This window comes from Dama dama, chromosome 14 (assembly GCF_033118175.1).
Source record: "Dama dama isolate Ldn47 chromosome 14, ASM3311817v1, whole genome shotgun sequence".
Lineage (NCBI taxonomy): Eukaryota > Metazoa > Chordata > Mammalia > Artiodactyla > Cervidae > Dama > Dama dama.
The window spans coordinates 45,139,442-45,161,705 of NC_083694.1; positions in this window are offsets into that span (position 1 = coordinate 45,139,442).

Consider the following 22,264-nt stretch of genomic DNA (forward strand, 5'->3'; position numbering starts at 1 on the left):
ATGGTTTGTTCTGAATTATAGGGTGTGTAAGTAGGGGGTGGGGGCCGGCAGAAATGGCTCCATTTTCAGCTTCATGTGTATTGGTTTCAAAAATCAAAATGTATTACTGCTTCTCCCACTGTTTATAGACTATGAGCTCTTTAAAAAGCATCTTAAAAAATGGTGGTTCCATTTTGGTGACCCATGATTTTGAAGGAAATAGTCAAGTCCAGGGTCTAGAAGAGAAGGTCCTGGGAGCTCCAGTTCTCTGGACTGTGTCTGACCTCACAGCTGTCTCCGCTGTGTTAGAGGCTTGGCTGAAACTACACGTTAAACCAGCTATCTCAGCTATGATGAGGCAGTTAGCTCTACCACCACTGGATTAGAAGGGGGGGCTCCATTTAGCTGCTGTTCAGTCGCTAGGTCATCTCTGACTCTTTGCCACCTCGTGGACTACAGCATCCCAGTCTCCTCTGTCCTCCACTGTCTCCCAGAGTTTGCTCAAATTCATGTCCATTGAGTCGGTGATGCTATCTGAACATCTCTTCCTCTGCCAGCCCCTTTTTCTTTTGCCTTCAATCTTTCCCAGCATCAGGGTCTTTTCCAATAGTAGGTTAAGTTCCTGCAAAGAGCTACTGCACAGCTGTTAAAATATATTTATTTGTGCTGATATAAGGTTCATAGTATTTTGCTTTTTTGAAATGATACTTTTTTGAGTGTGTGTAAAAATGTGTGTGTGTTCACTGGATTTGGGGGGACATTTATTATCTATACATTCTTACGTGCTATGTGTGCTATGCTCAGTCACTTCAGTCATATACAACTCTTTGTGACCCATAAACTGTAGCATGCCAGGCTCCTCTGTTCTCCACTATCTCCCAGAGTCTGCTCAAATTCACGTCCATTGAGTTTGTGATGCTATTTAACTATCTCATTCCCTGCCAGCCCCTTTTCCTATTTGGAATATCCATGCTTATTTATTTGTTTGCTTGCTTATTGTCTGTTTGCCAAAGCCTTTGACTGTGTGAATCACAACAAACTGTGGAAAATTCTTAAAGAGATGGGAATACCAGACCACCCAACCTGCCTCTGTATGCAGGTCAAGAGGCAACAGTTAGAACTGGACGTGGAACCATGGATTGGTTGCAAATTGGGAAAGGAATACATCAAGGCTGTATATTGTCACGCTGCTTATTTAAGTTATATGCAGAGTACATCATGTGAAATGCCAGGTTGGATGAATCACAAGCTGGAATCAAGATTGCTGGAAGAAATATCAGTAACTTCAGATATGCAGATGACACCACCCTTATGCCAGAAAGTGAAGCAAAACTAAAGAGCTTTGTGATGAAGGTTAAGGAGGAGAGTGAAAAAGTTGGCTTAAAACTCAGCATTCAAAAAACTAAGATCATGGCATCTGGTCTCATCACTTCATGGCAAATAGATGGGGAGACAATGGAAACAGTGAGAAACTTAATTTTGGGGGGCTCCAAAATCACTGCAGATGGTGACTGCAGCCATGAAATTAAAAGACACTTGCTCCTTGGAAGAAAAGTTATGACCAATCTAGGCAGTGTATTAAAAAGCAGAGACATTACATTGCTGACAAAATTTCGTACAGTCAAAGCTATGATTTTTCTAGTAGACATGTATGGATGTCAGAGTTGAACCATAAAGAAAGAGTTCTCCAACACTGTAGTGTTGGAGAAGACTCTTGAGAGTCCCTTGGACTGCAAGGAGATCAAATAGGTCCATCCTAAAGGAAATCAATTGTGAATGTTCATTGGAAGTGCTGATGCTGAAGCTCCAATACTTTGGCCACCTGATGCAAAGAACTGACTCCTTAGAAAAGACCCTGATGCTGGGAAAGATTGAAGGCAGGAGGAGAAGAGGATGACAGAGGATGAGATGGGTGGAAGACATCACCAACTTGATGGACATGAGTTTGAACAAACTCTGGGAGTTGGTAATGGACAGGGAAACATGGTGTGCTGCAGTCCATGGGGTCATAAAGAGTTGGATACAACTGAGTGACTGAACTGACTGACTGTTCATTGCCTGTGCCCCTTGGCCAACAGAACCTGATTCCTTTGCAAACTCAGTGAATACCCATGGCTTGTTTTGTACATGATATAGACAGAGGGCAAATAAATCTCCTTTGTCTGTCTTTATATTTACATGTGGTGGGAAACCCAATGGGCTGACACACTGGTCTCTCTCCCTCACTTACTTCTTGGATGACTTCTGTAGTTGGTGAATTTGGAGCCAGAACGGGTGCTGCAAATCTCCCCTGATGGGGTCTACCTGCCTAGACAGACTCAGCTGCAAGGTCTCTGCCCTATAGGGGGCTGGGTTGCTTGCATTCCATCCATACTTGAAACTGGATGCTTGATTTGCCCAATTCTGGCTTTGGTGTTAAAAGTCCTTTATTGCTGCACTCCTCCAAGTCAGCCTCTGTTGGCATTGATGCTGACATTCTGATCATCTTTGTAATCCTGTTTCTGTACTATTATAACTCCCAACCTGGTCAGATGGCAAATGGTCCTCTGTTGGACTCCTTGAATCTCCTGTACACAGATGCATCTGAAGTACCTAGAATAGTACCTGATACACACTAAGTACTCTATTTTTACTGTTTAAATAAATGGATGCATGGATGACTGAATCCAAAGCTTATTATAGTATTGCAGATACCAGGTCTCTTAAGTATTGTTGAAATAGTCCATTAAGTTAAATAGATATCTCCAGAATCCCTACTAAGCATATAGCATTTTTTCTAGGTCCTAACTGTATTTTCTGGATTAGTCCAAGTAGTTAACACTGATCTCAGAATGAATCTGAAAGGACTGAATTAGTGTGGCACTGTTAGTGTTTATTATCTCAGCAAATATCATTACCAACTGAAACTTCAATCCTCCAAGCAAACCAGCCAATGAGATCCTTAAATCTGCCTACCACTCATGTTCATCAGAATCCCCAGTTGAAGGTACTCTGATGAAAGAAAATGAATTTTGGTTTTCTCTCATTTTTGTCTTCCCTCATATGAATTTGCTTGTACTAAACAAAACAGAGGTTTGACTATTAAAAATAAGAGTTTTCTTTACTGATTTTCAATGATATTACCATGCTTGACTCAGTTGTTTTAATGACCTAAATTTGAGAGGAATTTGTGGGTTTAATCCTTGGGTCAGGAAGATTCCCTAGAGGAGGAAATGGCAACCCACTCTAGTATTCTTGCCTGAAAAATCCCATGGACAGAGGAGCCTGGTAGGACAAGAGATGGACACGAAAAGCATTCACATTGGCAGTTTGGCTTGGAATTGGTTATGTCAGTGGATAATAAATCAATCTGAAATAGGTAACTGTAAACAGCAACATAGTGTGTGTGCAAGTGTTTGTGTGTGTCCAGGTTTTCTTGGTTTAAAAGTTTGGATTTCTGAATGAATCCAAAAAGAATGCCACTGAGGACACCTTCTGTAAGTGCATGTCCCAGCTGATGGATGGGTCTTGCTGGTGCTATTTGCTGGGACAGATTCGCTTATTGGAAATGATACAGGTGTGCCCTAATAGGACGTTATGGATCATTTCCTTGAATAACTCTTTAGGATTTCAGAAAATGGGTGCTTAGGGAAATAGAATTTAAGACATTAAAGGAGGTTTTCTATGTATTTGGAAACTTCCCAAACCAGATGAAGCCTATCAAACATGTCTGAGCCTTTTGGATGAAACAGGGGCAATTTCCATTTTCATCAAGAAAATGTAAACAAGAAAAAACTGACTTACCTGTTTGCCTTGTAGAGTGTGTTATGGACTAAATGTGTGTGTCTTCCACCCCTAGCCAAATCCATTTGTTGAAATCCTAAATCCTAATGTGATGATGGTAGAAGATGGGGCTTTTGGGTGGTGATTAGGTCATGATGGTGGAGTCTCATGAATGGGGTTAGTGCAGTCATAGAAAAGACCCCAGAGAGCTCCCTTGACCCTTCCACCACATGGGGACGCAGGAAAAAACAGCCGTCTATGAACCAGGTTTTTCCAGTACTCATGTATGAAAGTGAGAGTTGGATCATAAAGAAGGCTGAGTGGTGAAGAATTGATGCTTTCAGATCGTGGTACTGGAGAAGACTCGAGAGTCCCTTGGGCAGCAAGGAGATCAAATCAGTCAATCCCAAAAGAAATCAACCCTGACTGTTCATTGGAAGGACTGGTGCTGAAGCTCCAATACTTTGGCCACCTGATGTGAAGAGCTGACTCATTGGAAAAGACCTTGATACTGGGAAAGTTTGAAGGCAAAATGAGAAAGAAGCAGCAGAGGATGGATGTTAGACAGCATCACCAATTCAATGAATATGAATTTGAGCAAAGTCTGGGAGATAGTGGAGGACAGAGGAGCCTGACATGCTGCAGTCCATGGGGTTGCAGAGTCAGACAGGACTTAGCAACTGAACAACAACAATGTGAACCAGGAAGTCAGGTCTCATCAGATGCCTTGATCTTAGACTCCCAGCCTCCAGACCTGTAAGCAACAAATGTTTGCTGTTTAAGCCATTTAGGTTATAGCATTTTTGTTAAAGCACGCTGAACTGATTAAGACAGTACGTGTATGTGCCAAGAAGTGCATCCACTAAACACTCTAAATCTCTGATATTTGGATGGTCTAAAACCCCAAACTCAGCTGCCTGTCTAAAGCATTATGTTAACTTTGTCAGTATTTCAGTTAATAAATGTCATGAAGGAAATAGCCTTCCTAGATTGACCAGACCTGGAGGAACCATCAGCCATAGACAGGCCAGGGACACCCGCCTGGGGATGGGACCTGACAGTGTGCATTTGCTTTCTCTTCCTTATATGACTGGTCCATATTTGGAGGAAATTTTGATTGCTTTGCTTCATTTTATGTCTTTCCCTGCTGAAGAACTGGAGTGAAAAAGCGGGCACAAGGAGGTGGTGCTTTGAGGGAACTGATGCTAATGGGACTTTCCTGATGGCTCAGACAGTAAAGAATCTGCCTGCAATGTAGGGGACCTAGGTTCGATCCCTGTGTTGGGAAGATCTCCTGGAAAAGGCAATGGCTACTCATTCTAGTATTGTTGCCTAGAGAGTTCCATGAACAGAGGAGCCTGGTGGGCTACAGTCCATGGGGTCCCAAGCAATCGGACATGACTGAGCAATGAACTTTCACTTTTTCACTTGTGCATCCAGAGGAAGAATTTCTGGTAACCCCCTCATAGAAGACTTAGGAATCTAATTGACTTAATTACAGGTTGGAAGGGAGGAAGTTACTATGCACAATCCAAGAGGGACCCAGATGTCACTTAGAATCATTTTGCCCCCTGGTAACTGTTTTCAAACAGGAGAAAGCAAAGGCTTGAAGCTTAAACAAAAGCAGCCCAGCTGGAAGCAGATGAACTCACTGATGCTATGGTAACGTGATCACTCCAGCCACGAATGGCTGCAGCCCACCCTCAGACGCCTTGGTGAGCCTACATTCAAGGTCAAGTTAACAACACACACTTTCCATCTTCTGTATTGACAATGAGTGACAGCAAGCCATGGGCTGGTGGGGCAGTCTCAGACTGGATCCTACAAGCAATCAAAGAAGATTAATGGGTTTCTGAAGTTTTGGATTTCACTTGCTTTGGAAGTAAATATTTTATGTTCCTGGGGGTATATTCAAGAATAAAATCTATAGATATATAGATACATATGCACTTATGCATACATTCATTTTCTTTTCCAAATTAGATTTAACCATATTTTCCCCCCAAGCATCTGACTATGGCTTTGCACAATGTTGAGAAGAATAAGAAATGGGTTGACACGTTATTTGAATAAATCCAAAGAGAACCTTTCAGTCATTCTGAAAATATGAAGGCTCAGACCCTCTCACCTTCACCTGTCCTAACAGGATACCATCCTCTTATTTTACTTTGGTGTCAAAACTGGGTCACGACAGTGATAAAATGTTCATCCCAAGGCTACCCAGCGGTGATAAGATAGGAACCCAGAATACCTGAGTGGTTTATCTTTAACTCAGTGTCAGTTCAGTTCAGTTCAGTCACTCAGTTGTGTCTGACTCTTTGGGACCCCACGGACTGCAGCACACCAGGTTTCCCTGTCCAACTCCTGGAGCTGATTCAAACTCACGTCCATTGAGTTGGTGATGCCATCCAACCATCTCATCCTCTGCCATCCCCTTCTCCTCCTGCCTTCAATCTTTTCCAGCATCAGGGTCTTATCCAATGAGTCAGTTCTTCGCATCAGGTGGCCAAAGTATTGGAGTTTTAGCTTCAGCATCAGTCCTTCCAATGAATATTCAAGACTGATTTCCTTTAGGATTGACTGGTTGGATCTTCTTGCAGTCCAAGGGACTCCCAAGAGTCTTCTCCAACACACAGTTCAAAAGCATTTATTCATTAGCATTCAGCTTTCTTTATCGTCCAACTCTCACATCCATACATGACTACTGGTAAAACCATAACCTTGACTAGATGGACCTTTGTTGGCAAAGTGATGTCTCTGCTTTTTAATACTCTGTCTAGTTTTGTCATAGCTTTTCTTCCAAGGAGCAAGTGTCTTTTAATTTCATGGCTGCAGTCACCATCTGCAGTGATTTTGAAGCCCCCCAAAATTAAGTCTGTCACTGTTTCCATTGTTTCCCCATCTATTTGCCATGAAGTGACGGCACCAGATGCCATGTTCTTAGTTTTTTGAATGTTGAGTTTTAAGCCAACTTTTTCACTCTCCTCTTTCACTTTCACCAAGAGGCTTTTTCGTTCCTCTTTGCTTTCTGCCATAAGGGTGATGTCATCTGCATATCTGAGGTTTTTGATATTTCTCCCAGAAATCTTGATTCCAGCTTGTGCTTCATCCAGCCTGGCATTTCACATGATGTACTCTGCATATAAGTTATGTCTCTGTAGCCTCTTTGTTCTCTATGGATTGTCCTTTGAAGAGGGATAGCCTGATTATTCAGCTTCAAAAGATGCATGTTCATGACATTTGATCTAACACAGTAAGTAGAGGGTGGAAGGTGAAATGTTTCTGCCACTAGCATCACATTGTCTGCTCACAGCAACTTGAAGACACAGGCACTGATGCACCTGGGCAGAGGTGAGTCTTTTCCAAATGAGGTAACACCTGCCTGCAAGCTCTGGCATCCTACTTGGGTGCTTTGGCAGATTAAGCACTTCAAGATTAGGGACCATGTCTTGTTCATCTTTGTTCGGTGCCTGGCTTATTGATAGAAGATGCTAGTCTACCATTCAATAAGAGAGTACAGAGGTTGCAACTCCTGTGCCCACGCTGTCTGCCCTGGGACCTTTGTAAACATGGAATTACATGTACGATGCAAGATAAGATACAGACCAAGTTTGTGACCCACCGAACCCAATATTAATTTAAGTTGAAGAAGATAAGACAGAGTGTTTATCTGGGAGACCATGGAGGTTATCTCATTTGAAATAGTCTCTGTTCTGTCATGCTCTACTAACAGGAAAGAGAAACAGGGAATAAGAGTTTCTCTCAACAGACTTTTGAGTAATTAAGAGAGCCAGGGAATTCTGGGTATGGAAGAAGACATGACCTTGTTCCTGCCTGCAGGAGCCTTGGTCCCTTAAGGGAGATGCCCCCCTGCCCTTTACCTCAGCTCACACTATACTGTAGATGATCCCAACAGAAGGGATGTCCAAGCTTAGCTAGGAGAACACAGAGAAACTGAGTAATGTGACTGTGAGAATATAAGAACACCTCTTGGAGGAGATGATTTTTTTCAACTGAGCCTCAAATAGGGTGTCATTTGAGCATTTGGGGGAGTTCAGAAGGGCGTTCTGGACAGGAGGAGCCATGGAATCCAAAGCATAAAGTCAAGAGGTCACCAAATAAAGCACACACACAGTTAGATGATAGCACAGGTTGGGCAGATGGAGGAAACAGAGTTTGACTCATGTGCCCAGGGACCCCAGACCACACACTTGGTGCTGACCCTGAATAAAGGGTCAGAAATGCAAAGGCTGATGAGCAGATATGGTCTTTCCCATTATGATGCTTTTTGTTGAGCTGGAGAGTCAGACAATAAATGAAAAACACATGATTAAATGCACAATTACAAATTGTGTAGGACTCTAAATGAAAATTAAAATAGGGTACAGTGATTAGAAACACTAGGAGTCTGTCTTACAGAGTGACATAAGTCAGAGAAAAACAAATAATGCACATTAACACATATACGTGGGATTTTTTTTTTTAATGTACACATGAACCTATTTTCAGTGCAGGGATAGAGACACAGATGTAGAGAACAGATGTATAGACATGGGTGGGCGTGGGAAGGGGAGGGTGGGGTGAACTGGGAGATTGGGATTAACGTTGTGCATGTGTGCAAAGTCACTTCAGTCGTGTCCGACTCTTTGTGACTCCACAGGCTGCAGCCTGCCAGGCTCCTCTGTCCATGGGATCCTCAGGTGAGAATACTGGAGTGGGTTGCCATTTCCTCCTCCAGGGGCTCTTACTGAGCCAGGGGTCAGATCAAATCCAAGTCTCTTGCATCTCCTGCATTGGCAGACAGGTTGTTTACCACTAGTGCTACCTGGAAAGCCCCATGTATACACTACCATGTGTAAAATAGATAGCTAGTGGTGGGAAGTTACTGTGTAGTACAAGGAGTTCCGTGGTGACCTGGGGGTGGGCTGGGGTGGGGTAGTGAAGTCAAGAGGAAGGGGATATATGTATACATATCGCTGATTCACAATGTTGTATAGCAGAAACTAACACAACATTGTAAAGCAATTATACTCTAATAAAAAATGAAAAAAGGACATACCAGAAGGGGACCACTTAGATTTGGCAACCCTGAGGAGACAGCTGAGAGCAGAAAGGCAGGGCAAGAGGCCATCCAGGGAGAGGGTAAGAAGAAAGGACCCCAGGCAGAGGGGCTCCCGTGAGATAGGAACGAGGTCTGTGCATCTATGGAATCAATGAGTCCAGTGTCACAGAATCTCTGTGGTCAGGAGGAAGTGTGCTCCAGGATGGAGCTGGGCAGGGCACATGAGCCAACCATGACCTTGTTGGTCATGGGAGAAGTTTGGATTTTGTTTGGAGTGCAGTGAGGTGTCACTGCAGGGTGTAAGCAAAGGAATAAAATTTATTTTTTGTGTTAGTGTTCGCTTGGTCTTTCAGGTGGGACATAGTATGGAAGCAGAGAGAACTCTGAGAAAGATTTTTCAGTGGTCTGGGTGAGATATAGAGGTGGCTTGGACTAAGGTGATGGTTGTGGGTAAGGGGATGTGACTTAGAGCATTTGGAAGGCAGAATTGATGAGATTTTCTAGGGTTGGGTTGGGATGCATTGGGAGGAAGAGGGCACAGTTTAGGATGACTCTGAGCTTCTGGCTTGAGAAGTTGACATATGATTATGTCGCTTATTAAGATGTAAATGATAGGGTGTGGGAGGTGCAGGTGAGAGGGTGAATGAAGATCAAAATCTCAGCTTTGAATGTGAAATTCTAGAGACAGCAAACTTGAGAAGCGCAGCTGGAGCGGCTCAGGGGAAAAGGCGCTTCGGTGGGGATAAAAATAAGGGTTTATTGTAGGAATGCTACTTAAGGCCACAGGATGAGATCACTAGGGGGATGCAAAGATAAAGAAGAAAAGAACAGACCTTGGAAGAGGACACCATTCAGAAATCAGAGGAGGAGGAACCCCTGACAATGACAGCGAAAGGGAAACCAGGTAGTAAGAGGAAAACCAAGACAGCAGTGTTTGCAGACTGAGAGACAGTGTACAGAGGAGGAAGGAAGGGGCATCTGGGTTATATTCTGCTGCGAGAACACATCAGGGGACAGGAAATTTTTCCTGTGTGCTTTGTAACGTTAATACAAGCCCGGATATCCATTGGAAGGACTGATGCTAAAGCTGAAGCTCCAGTACTTTGGCCACCTGATATGAAGTGCTGATATTGGAAAAGACCCTGAAGCTGGGAAAGATTGAGGGCAGGAGGAAAAGCAGGCAATGGAGGATGAGATGGTTGGATGACATCATTTCTTGTTGTTCTATCGCTAAGTCGTGTCTGACTCTTTGTGACCCTGTGGACTGCAGCACGCCAGGCTCCTCTGTCCTTCACTATCTCCCGAGTGAGCTTGTTCAAACTCATGTCCATGAGAAAGTCCTGAAGAGAGACTGCATGTGAGAGATAGGGGAGAGATGATCCATACACATGTCTGAGAGGGCAATGGGACAAACGTTCTTTACTTTTTAAGAAGCTTACTAGAGCTTGTTCTATGTTAATGGATAAATGATCAAATAGAAATTACTAATGTAGCACTAAGGGAATGCCCTAAGGCTGAGGTCCCCAACTTTTTTGGTACTAGGAAGCAGTTCTACGAAAGACAATGTTTTCATGGACTGGCGGGTGAGTGTGGGGATGGTTTTGGGATGATTCACATGCATTACATTTATTGTGCACTTCATTTCTATTATTATTACATCAGCTCCACCTCAGATCATCAGGTGTTAGATCCTGGAGTTTGGGGACTTCTGCCCTAAAGAGTGAAATCCTTAAAAAGTGGAGGATAAAAGAAGATGTGGCTGTATATATACAGCAGAATATTACTGAGCCATAAAAAAGAATGAAATAATGCCATTTTCAGCAATGTGGGTGGACCTGGAGTTTATCATACTGAACTGAAGTAAGTTGGACAAAGGCAAATATCATATATCACTTATATGTGGAATCTTAAAAAATGATACAAATGAACTTATTTGCAAAACAGAAACAGACTCATAGATATAGAAAACAAATTCATGGTTACCAAAGGGGAAAGCAGGTGGGATTAAAATACACACACCGAAGAAAAGTAAAAGCATTAGTTGTTCTGCTGCTGCTGCTAAGTCACTTCAACCGACTCTGTGCGACCCCATAGACAGCAGCCCACCAGGCTCCTCCGTCCCTGGGATTCTCCAGGCAAGAATACTGGAGTGGGTTGCCATTTCCTTCTCCAGTGCATGAAAGGGAAAAGTTAAAGTGAAGTCGCTCAGTCTTGTCTGACTCTTTGTGACCCTGTGGACTGTAGCCCACCAGGCTCCTCTGTCCATGGAATTCTCCAAGAATACTGGGGTGGGTTGCCATTCCATTCTCCATGGGGTCTTCCAAACCCAGGGATTGAACCCACAACTCCTGCACTGCAGGCAGATTCTTTACCATCTGAGCCATGAGGAAACTCAAAATATATACAGCTATATATATATATATATACACATATATATATAAATAGATAAACAGCAAGGTCCTGCTCTATAGCACAGGGAAATATATTCCATATCTTACAATAACCTAAAATAGCAAAGAACCTGAAAATTAACATATATATATATATATAACATATAACTGAATATATCTATCTAAATATCTTTATCTGAATTGCTTTGCCATGCACTTGAAACTAACATTTTAAATCAGCTATACTTAAGTTAAAAGAGTGAAGGGCCACTTCTTACTTTGTAAGAAGAGGAAAGTAGAAGGTGTGTGGGCAGAATTTAAATTTGGCTGAGAAAGATGCAAGTATTGCTGGAGGCTTCTGCAAGGTGAGGTCATCAGAGCAGTGAGAATGTGGCTGAAGAAGAGAAGCAAGAGGAGGAGATGGTTGTGTTAGGAGCTACATGAGAAATTGGACTTGCCTGAGGACCAATCCAGTGCTCAAGCCAAGGTTTCCTATCACAGATTTAAAGTAAGTCAGTCAGGGATGGACCTAGAAAATGTCTTCATAATGAGTGAAGTAAGTCAGTCAAAGAAGGAGAAATATCATATGACAACCCTTGTACAAAGAATTTAAAAGGAAATAATACAAATGATGTTACTTAAAAAGTAGAGACTCATAGACTTAGAAAATGAACTTGTGGTTGCCAGGGGGGCGAGGGGTGGGAGGGACAGTTAGGGAGTTCGAGATGGTCATGTACACACAGCTTTATTTAAAATGGATAACTAACAAGGATCTATTGTATAGCACATGAAACTGCTCAAAGTTATGAGGCAGTCTGGATGGGAGTGGGGTTTGGGGGAGAATGGATACAGATACACATGTATGTATGGCTGAGTTCCTTTGCTGTTCACTTGAAACTATCACAACATTGATAATCGGCTATACCCCAAAACAAAATAAAAAGTGAAAAAAATTAAGCCAATCAGGTAATCTTTATTTTTTAACCCCCAGAAGATTTTTGCCTCTTGGGTAGTTGGTAGGACTTAGTTCCAAGAATCAAGGGAGGAAGACCAAGGAAGTTGAAATCATTTACAAAGGCTCTTATTATGACAGTCCTGAAATCCAAGTTGGAATGGGCAGGAGGATGAGACCAATTCATTGGAGAGCTCTCAGGGTTAAGGAGCTATTTTAGTAGAAAGTCCTGGAACAAGACAGTCAGAGACCAAGGCTGGAGAGGGGCCTTGAGAGCCCAAAAGTTCAGTCCTTCTGTAATCCTCATCAGCTCCTTGAGGACACCCCAAATCAGCATGCATTCAGAGTGAAAACATAGGGCTTGCCATGCAAATACAACTGCAGGCCAAGTCCACAGTCTCATTTCCCATCTACTGAAATTGCTACTTCTAAGTCTCTCTGCACTCACATTGACCTGGAGACCTCAGGGCCACAGAAAGCTGTCTTTGACCTTCATCAGCAACCATACATGACTTTTCCATTGGATGAGTCTATAGGCTCCAATGTTATACTGTTCCTCCCCACACCTGGGAAGTCAGCAGCACCTGAGATGCTTCTGCTCTCCTGGCTTTTCTGAGACCTGGATTGGTCTCTATCTAATGTAACCAGCACAGCAGTCAGAATCTCAAATCATCTTTATCGCTGCTGCAGATTTTATCAGCTCCCTGAGAATGGTCTTACCTCCACATGATTACTAAATGACAAACGGTTCTCTCCTTTTCCAACATTTTCTCTAGAGGGTTATTGATGTCTCAGAGAGCAAAATATTCCAGAAAATACGGTGTCCTCAGCCATGCTGGAGTAGCCTTGTAAAGATCAATCTATAACAGTAAAAACATGATCTATAAAGGCAATAGGCATAGGAGAGAGAATGGTGAAAGTTACTGGCAGAAGATAAAATTGACTTCATAATGGCAACAGGAGGCACTATAAATGCCCTCATAACTGCCCAGAACCCTGTGGGCATAGCTGGTCACTTGCTCATTGAGTCAATATGTTGACTGTTTATCTTTACCCCATATCAGAATGGTCTAGACCAGGTTATTTTGGTTAAAGTGATTTTCCTTGCCAGTGATGAGCAGTTGGCACTGTGGAGAGAAACCTGTTATTTGCAAAATTGAGTTTTGGCTGAATAAGGGCCAACAGTTTCCTTCTGAATTAAAGAGAAAGTGGATTTATTAGATAGGTCTTCTACTACCGGATCTCACAGCTCCTTAAGCCGATTTCCCCTTAAGTCAGATGTAATAAACAGTGGTTTCCACCTCGCATGCATTCGTTGGGATCAAGGCTGTGATGTGTGGCTCTATTTTTTGGAACATCAGGTTCTTTCGTAGATAAAATCCTCAATTCCAGAGAGCAAAGCTGCTTTGTGAAATTAGTTGATTTTCTCTAAATGAACTGCAATGACTAATTTTATGTGCCGACGTAACTGGATCACAGGGTGTCCAGATATTTGGCTGAATATTACTTCTGCATGTGTCTGAGAGGGTGAAATTCCAGGTGAAATTAGTATTTGAGTCAGTGGACTCAGTAAAGCTCTTTGCCCTCCTCCATATGAGTGGGCATCATTAAACCTATTGAAAGCAATCATAGAAGAAAAAGAGAGAGAAAGGAAGAATTCATTTCTTTCCACCTGATTGCTTGAGCCGGGTGTTCTATCTTCTTCCCTGGACACTTCTGGTTCTTAGCCATTGGAATTGGACTGAAATTGTATCACCAGCTCCCCTGGGTCTCCAGCTTGCAGAGGGCAGATGATGAAACTTCTCAGTCTCTGTAACAAGCCAATTCCTCATGGTAAATCTCTCCCTACAGATATATCCTATTGGTTCTGTTTCTCTGGAGAACCCTGGGTAATACATGGACTGATGGCTCTGGTATCAAGAAACATGTTCAGGAGAACAAAGCCCTCATAGTGCTGCCTTGGCTGCTCACACTTATTAAGTTATTGGTGGTTTCCCTTTGCTTAAAGAGGGAACCTAAGTTCCCCAGAGAGAGACCATGGCCTGCTGTGAGAGGTCCCTGCCTTTTGACTCAAACTATTTCCATATCTTCCTGCACATCCTTAGGCTCCAGGTAAAATGAACACCTTCCTCTTCCTCAAATCCAACCTTTGCTTTTCCAACTCCATTTCTTTTCTCTTGAAAACACCTCTCCTCATAGCAATTATCCTTTCTCAATGAAAGCCTCTTTTGATCCCAAGTATGTTCACTCATTTATTCATTCCTATAGTAAATATTTATTGTGCACCTTCCATGTGTCAGGTGCTTCACTTGGATAGACTGTTCAGAATTTCTGTGGCACTTTGTAGAATGATTAATATATTTAACAAATATTTCATGTATGAATGAATGAATGATTTGCAGTTTGATTTTAGCTTGTTGACCTTATAGCTTCTTGGTTACAAGCTCTGTATGGACTCAGTGCACAGGTGTTACTCCTACTCCCTGTGCACGTAGTAGACGATTTATTGTTTTAAAGTAGCTAAAGTGAACTCTGAGGTCAATTAAACCAGAAAAATCCATCAGTTGAATTAGCTTTCATCATGCTCCCAAAGTGAGATTATCATAGGGGCCGCATTCACAATTAGTGGATATCACCAGTTCATTCTTGTTCAGTAATTTACTCTTGGTGATAAACAGCCAACTATTCTAGTATTTCCAGTTATCTTCATTCATTATCTGACTTGACTAGGTGCAATCTTTCCAATACTGATAGGCATTAAATATTCTGGTCCAGTTTGTCCTGTGATAGACTGTAAATGGGGTAGATGAGAATATTTCATACAAAGCTAACTAGGACCTCAGTCCTGCTGTTTTAGTTTTGAGCTGTGGTCCGCACATGGTGCTCACTGTCAGTGCTGTGTCTATGTGCCCATATCAGTGAGACATCCTTGTCAAATTAGCTCCATTGGGTGCATTATGAGGGCAACAAACCCAAGAACTGAAAAAGATTGCCAACTCCTGAGTGAAGGACAGAATATACTAGAGTCGTGGGAATGAAGGTCAAGGAATGACCAATCGCCACACATTTGGAGACAGAGACTGGTCACTGCCATATGCACATGTTCAGTATTTGCTGAATTAATAAAGGACTCTACATAATCTCTCAGCCTGCACCCAACTCTTCCCTTGAGCTCATCCTAATAGAAGGATGCCCCTCTGAGCAAGAGGGGATTATTTGTAAAGCAAATATTGTGTTTTTATTTTAACCCTGGATTGGCAAAAGATTCAAACACTAATAGAGCTTCAATTTTTGTTGGATAGAGAAGTTGATGAATATGTCCTTCAGGAGGGTGACTTGGAAATCATCCCTATGATTAGGCTCAAAGAAGTGAGTGTTCTGTTGATAAAATGACAATGACTTCTATGTTTCCATTAACCAAATGAAATCATCTGGAGCATCTTGAGAGAGAACTTTATGTAACTAAAGGTTATTCTAATATAAAGGTGCTTCTGACTCCATAGATGTCTAGTGGAATTTTGGATGTATCAGGTGCCCATCAATCAATTACCTTTCATTTCATGTCCCTCTAAGTAGGGTCTCAACTCTGCTTTGGATGTGTTCAGTTGCTAAGTCATGTCTGACTCTTTGTGATGAAGTCTCAGGTTGCTCACAACCCATGAAGGACACAGAGAGGCTCTGGTTTTATCCAGGATGGTTAACATGTGTGTGTCTTGCCCTAAGAATTTGCATGTTATTCAGAGAACTTTTTTTCTGTATCATGTAATTGGGAAAAATGGAAAAATAATTATCTTACATAATAAACAGCCTACCTCTTTGCTTTCATCTGGCTTAAGTGCCTTCTCAAAGCTTTGGAAACCAAGATCTAACAGAGTGAAGTCAAGCTGGGAACCAAAAGAGTAGCTAATGGTGGGAGACTGAGAGCCCCCGGGAAGATGCCCTCCACCCCGAAAGTGAACACTCGATGGACAGTCTCCTTTACTGCCAACTAGGCCACTCTGGCTGTGCTTGAGAAACAGAGAACTCCTAAAGAATGACAAGAGTATCCAGCCCTCACATTAATGCCTCCTGCCACTGGTCAGATTGGAAAACCACATTATTCAGAGGACACTGGGTAAATCATTCAGAAGGGTCTTTCTGCAGCAGTGGAAGTTAATTAGCCCTAGACTAAATGCTGCTCTGATCTAATCTAACAAATCTTACAAGCAAGACTGTAAAGGACTGAACTGTTTCTGAATAAATGTCCATCACTTTAAAGGGTAAAATTTACAATATCTAAAATCCAATCATAAGTTACCAGGCATGCAAAAAGCAGAAAACATGAAATATGAGGAGGAAACAAAATCAACTGACATTGATGCAGAACTGATACAAATTACAGAATTGGCAGATGAGGACATTAAAGCAATTATTGGAAGGAACTCCATTCTATGCTCAAAAAGTTGAGTAAAGACACTGAACGTATTAAAAAGATTGAAATCAAATTCCAAGAGATGAAAACTACAGTGTCTGAGATGAAAAATGTACTGGATAGGATAAATGGCCAATAGAGGTTGCAAAATAAAGCAAATTAGTGTGTATAAAGATAGTAATACTAACTACCTAAAGTGAACCACACAGAGAAAAGAGGATCAAGAAGAAAAGAACATCTGTTAGCTGTAGGAAACTTAAATTAGTCTAATACATGCATAACTGGAATCCTTGAGGAAGAGGAAGAAGAGGGAGGGGCAGTAAAAATATTTAAAGAAATAATGGCCTAAATTCTTCCAGAATTGATGAAAATTCTCAACACATATATCCAAAAACTCAATAAACTCAGAGGAAGTCGAAATATAAGAAACATGCATTAATTTAAAAGCTTATATTAAGGCATATTGTAATCAAGTTGTTTAGAACCAGTGATTAAAAGAAAAGTCTTAAAAGTAGAGGAAAAGGGCATAGGTTCAGAGGAACAAAGATACAGATGACAGAGCATTTATTCTTGCACCTTGTCAAGCACAAAAACAGTGGAGAAACATCCTTAAAGCAATGAAGAAAAAAATTGTCAAGCTAGAATTACATTCCCAGTGAAAATATGCTTCCAAAATGAAGGCAAAAAAGACCTTTTGAAACATAAAAAAAGCTGGAAGAATTTATCATTTAGACTCATGCTAAAAGAATTGTAGATAAACAAAAATGTCCTACCATATATCAGGGAACTATATTCAATATGTATATACATATATTCAATATATGCATATTTATTTCATACTTACATCTTTTTTCATATTCTTTTCAATTATGGTTTATTGCAGGATATTGACTATAGTTCAATTTTATACATATAACTGAATCACTTTTCTGTATACCTGAAGCTAACACATTATAAATCAACTATACTTCAATAAAAAAACTTTTAAAAATGTAAATAAGAGTCTTTAAAATAAAAATTGTAAATGGAACAGAAGAAAACTGATATCAGATGAAAATATAGATCTACATAAAGAACCAATAACATCATAATTGGTAATTACAGGAGTAAATATAAATATGTACTCTTTTTTTCACTATTTAAATCTCTTTAAAAGAAAATCACTTAGAAATAATAACAATTGAATTTGGAATTTACAGCATATAAAAATGTAAACAATAATAGCACAAAAGCTAGGAGGAGAGAAATGTAAGTATACCTTTTTTAAGTTCTTATACTATATATGAATAATATAGAAGCACTTGAAGGTATACTATCATATGTTAAAGATGTAGACAGTAAACCCAAAAGCGACTGCTATAATTAAAAAGTGAAGAGTTATAGCTAAAAAGCCAACAAAGGAGATGAAACAGAAATCAAAAATAAAATAGAAAAAGAAGAAAAAGAAAATAAAAGCACAAAGAGAAAACAAAGAAGATGATAGACTCGGATCTATGCATTATTGATAGTTATAATAAAAGTAAGTGGCCTAGGGCTACCCTGGTGGTCTAGTGGTTTAGAAGCTACCTTGCAATGCAAGGGACATGGGTTTGATCCCTGGTCTGGGAAGATCCCACATGCCTTGGAGCAACTAAGCCCATGTGTCACAACTACTGAGGCAACATGGGTGAGTCCCAAAATAATAATACAAGTGAGAGGACCCAGACTGGGAAAAAAAAAGTGTATACCATAAAATTCCTACTGCATAAAATTCTATAAATACAAACTAACAGTCACAGACAGCAGATCATGGTTGCCAGTGTGACGGTGCTTAGAGGTAATTAAGGTTAAATGAGGCCAGTGGGGTAGGTTCCTGCTCCCGTGTGACCGGTGTCCTTAAAGAAGAGGAGGGACACCAGGGATGCACGCCGAGAGGGAGCACCATGTGAGAGGGCTGCTGTCCACACGCCAAGGAGAGAGGTCTCAGGAGAAACCAACACTGCCCGCACCTTGATCTCAGACTTCCATTCTCCAGGACTGGAAGCAGACACATTTCTGTTGTTTTAATCAGCAGTTCGTGGTGTTCTGTTACAGCGGTAGTAGCAGACAGGTACAGGGGGATTCTAGGCAGTGGTGTTTTATAAAGCTCCCAGGAGCTTCTTATGAGTGGTTGTGACCACCCCACATGGCATTACGCCAGGTTGCCTCCTTGTCCGTTGCAGACTCAGCTGGACTGTGCTCTTTGGGCTCCTTGATGATCTGACCCCGATGGCAGGACTTTGCTAACTGCCTTTGGGCTTGCGCTTCTCTTCCTGTGGCCACATGTATCTTATACCTAGATCTTCTTGCATAGCAGTTAAACAGGTTATTTTGCCACCATTCAATTAAACAAATACTTGTGTATACTCCACTTTAGATAGCAAAAGTTGTAATAAGACTTGGCCAGATAAGATGTATAACTTTCTACCATTGAAATTTCATACCCTCTGACAGTATCTTTGGGACTTCCCAGCTGGCGCAGTGGTAAAGAATCTGCCTGCCTATGGAGGAGAAGCGGGTTCAATGATCCCTGGGTTGGGAAGATCCCCTGGAGGAGGAAATGGCAACTTGTTCCAGTATTCTTGCCTGAAAAATCTCAAGGTCTGAGGAACCTGTCGGGCTACAATCCATGGGGTTGCAAAGAGTCAGACACAACTGAGTGACTAAGCAGGCATTCACGCACAGCATCTATCTGCATATGGCATTTTGCAGCGTCCACTTGCACATGGCATTTTAAGTAAACTGAAAATGCTTGCTCCATGTAGCTGTATTATAGCCAGGTCTTGGATATTCTATTTGTATCTTTACATTAAAAAAAAATCAATGAACAATTTATATAGGAACTGTTGACTAATTCTGAAAACACCCATGCTCCCAAAATGAATGCAAAGGATTTGAGTCACAGAATTAAAAGCAAGTTCAGACAGAGTCTTTAAGCCAAGAGTAATAATTAGTGCATGCACCATAAAACTGAGTTTTAATTAAATATGTCTTTGAATAAGAAAGAAGTTTTATGAAGTGTTGTGCACGTGGAAAGCTCTCAAAATGGCACTGATAACATCCAGAGAAATGTCAAAAAGACTAGAGAGCTTTAAAAATGTAACTCATTTTAAAGGGAATCCAAAGTAGAAAAGCAATAATTCACTGAGACATACCCTGACTTTATTCCATTTATTCTTAAATGCTCAGAATACCTTCCACGAAGATTCTCCAGTGGCCATACTGCATCTCCCCCATCGCCTGTTCTACTTTGCCTTCAGCACACTGTCCAACGCCAGTGAGCACACGGCAAGTGTCTGCCTCACTGAGCTTTGAGAAAACACTGAACTTTTCTACCCCAACACGTACTTAGTAGAAGGGTCAGATGGAGAAAAGTTAGTAGCTGTCACTTTAATATTTCATGCACAAAAAAGACCCGTTTGCCATCTAGGTACATTGCTCTGTTATATTGTTTCCAATTAAGATGGTCCTAAATGAATGTTTAATGACAGAACATGGTGTCTCTGCAGATTTAGAAGCTGCAAATTAGGCTGGCCATCTCCATCAGGAACATCTGTCTGCCTCCATATGTGCTGTGATAGATGGAGAGAGGTGATCTTTCCCTGGGTCCCTGCAGATGCGCGGTTCCATTCGGCGGCTCCTGGAAGTGCAGCTCCGAATCCTAATGACAATCAAGCACTTAAGCTTTGCAGAATGTGCCAGCTTGATTTCCTTATGGCTCCAAACTGACATGCCAGATAGCTGACATCTTTCTTGATGAACGGTAGAGAAATAGAGGTAGTGTGGTCCTTGTAGCCAGCGAGAAGCCCACTTTCACTCATAATGACAGTGGACAGCATCACCCTCTGGTGGCCCAGGGACATTGTAAAAGAGCCCTTCTCCAGTGCCTCAGTCACCTGCCAGCTCCTACTTCCCTAAGGCAAAAACTCAAAGAAGAAAGAGAAGTTGAAACACAAGACAACCACTCCCGACACTCAAGCAATAGCAAGTGGATTTCTTTTTAAATTCAAAATTCTCTTAAAATGCACTTCCTACTTAGCAAATCACTTCTGGCTCATTCATACCCCACACAATGTAATACAAAAAACATCTATTTGATATGACAATGTCTGTGATGTACTGTCTCCTTCTATGAATAAACAGTAGCTTGCAGCAAAGATAAGGCATTGCTTACACACTAATAAGGCCTGGAATTACAGTGAAATTCTAAATGGATGGTACTTATGGTAATTAGTTAAAAACTACTGACAAACAAAGTCCCCGGCTAGAATAACATCATTCAAACTTCAGCCTTCATTAAAACGGAAGCTACTGATTCTTTGAGAAAATGGTCTTTGTAATTTCTTATTTTCCACATGAGGGGAGTGTCTGCAGCTGGTGCAGAGTCTGGACCTTGCCTGGTCCTCTTGTGGGGCTCCCCAGCCCCCAGACGTACCTGCTGGTCAAGATGCTGTCTTGGGTTGAAGGAAGTGATCCACACCCATCATCATCTCTCTTTATACTGCTGTGTCAGACAACTGACTTCTCTTGGGCCTTCCTTTCCATGCATTCTTCACATTGCTCTGATGGTCTTACCATTTCCTGTCAACTTCACTATACTTTGAATAAGATCCAATGCCTTCTTGTGGCTAGCAGACTCTGCAGCCCTCAGCCATGGCTTTACCTTCCCTGAATGCCTCCTACCATCTTCCCCTCCTTCCTTCCCATCTGCATTCTTCTCTTCCTCCGTGGCACCAGCCTCACTTCTGGTTCTGACACTCAGCGGGCTCTTCAATCCCTCCCCCTGCCAACACTGCCTTCCAGTCCTCTGAGGGCGACAACTTGGGGGCATTCAGGACTCCCTTTGTATCCTTGCTACCCTATCTCAAGATTTGGGTAGGTCAAGTATTATCTGTCTCTACAAAGACATCCTAGTTTTCAATGCTTTGCACAGGGTCTGATGTAGAGAACACCCTCAATTAAGAATGTTGACTAAACTTGGCTCAAGATGTATGGTAATGAGAGCACGTTGGCATGAGAAGTTCTTCACGGTACAGAAATCCTGAATACTCATTAATGTGCCCCAAGACAGACAGTCTCAGGGTGTGATGATTTTTCAACTCAACCACCATCTTCACTGACAGCTTACCAGGCAGTCGGAGCAGCAAGGAGAGTAAATAAAACCCAAGTTTCATCTGGGATCCTGTCTCCAGATGTTGGGAAACTATACTTCTGGTTGACAATATTACAAACTGTGAGTTGTGTTGAGAGAATGGTCTTTGTAGGGTCGTCCCAGAAGCCAACCATTCCATGAGCTAGATGATGCAATATTCATTAAAGGGTTTGGCCTTCAATGAGTATGCTCCCCAAAGACTTCGGTTCAGTAGCAGCTTGGCAGTTGTTGTCTTGAAACAGTCAAGAGAGAAAGTTCTTTATGCAAGGAGTATGTTTTCCTCCATCAGTACAATGGGAATGGCTGCAGTCCTTTGGTTCAAATCAGAGCTCCTAAGAGAAAAGAGAAATACAATGACTTGTGATGAACGTCTTTCTGATGCCCGGGCCAGAGTCAAGTTCCTGGCCCAGTCTTTCTCTGTGGAATTTACATCTCTGTGACTTGAGTGCCAAAGCCACTGCTCCACAATTCTTTCTTCTCTGATGACTCTCCTCTGTGTGTGTGTGTGTGTGTGTGTATGTGTGTGTGTGTGTATGTG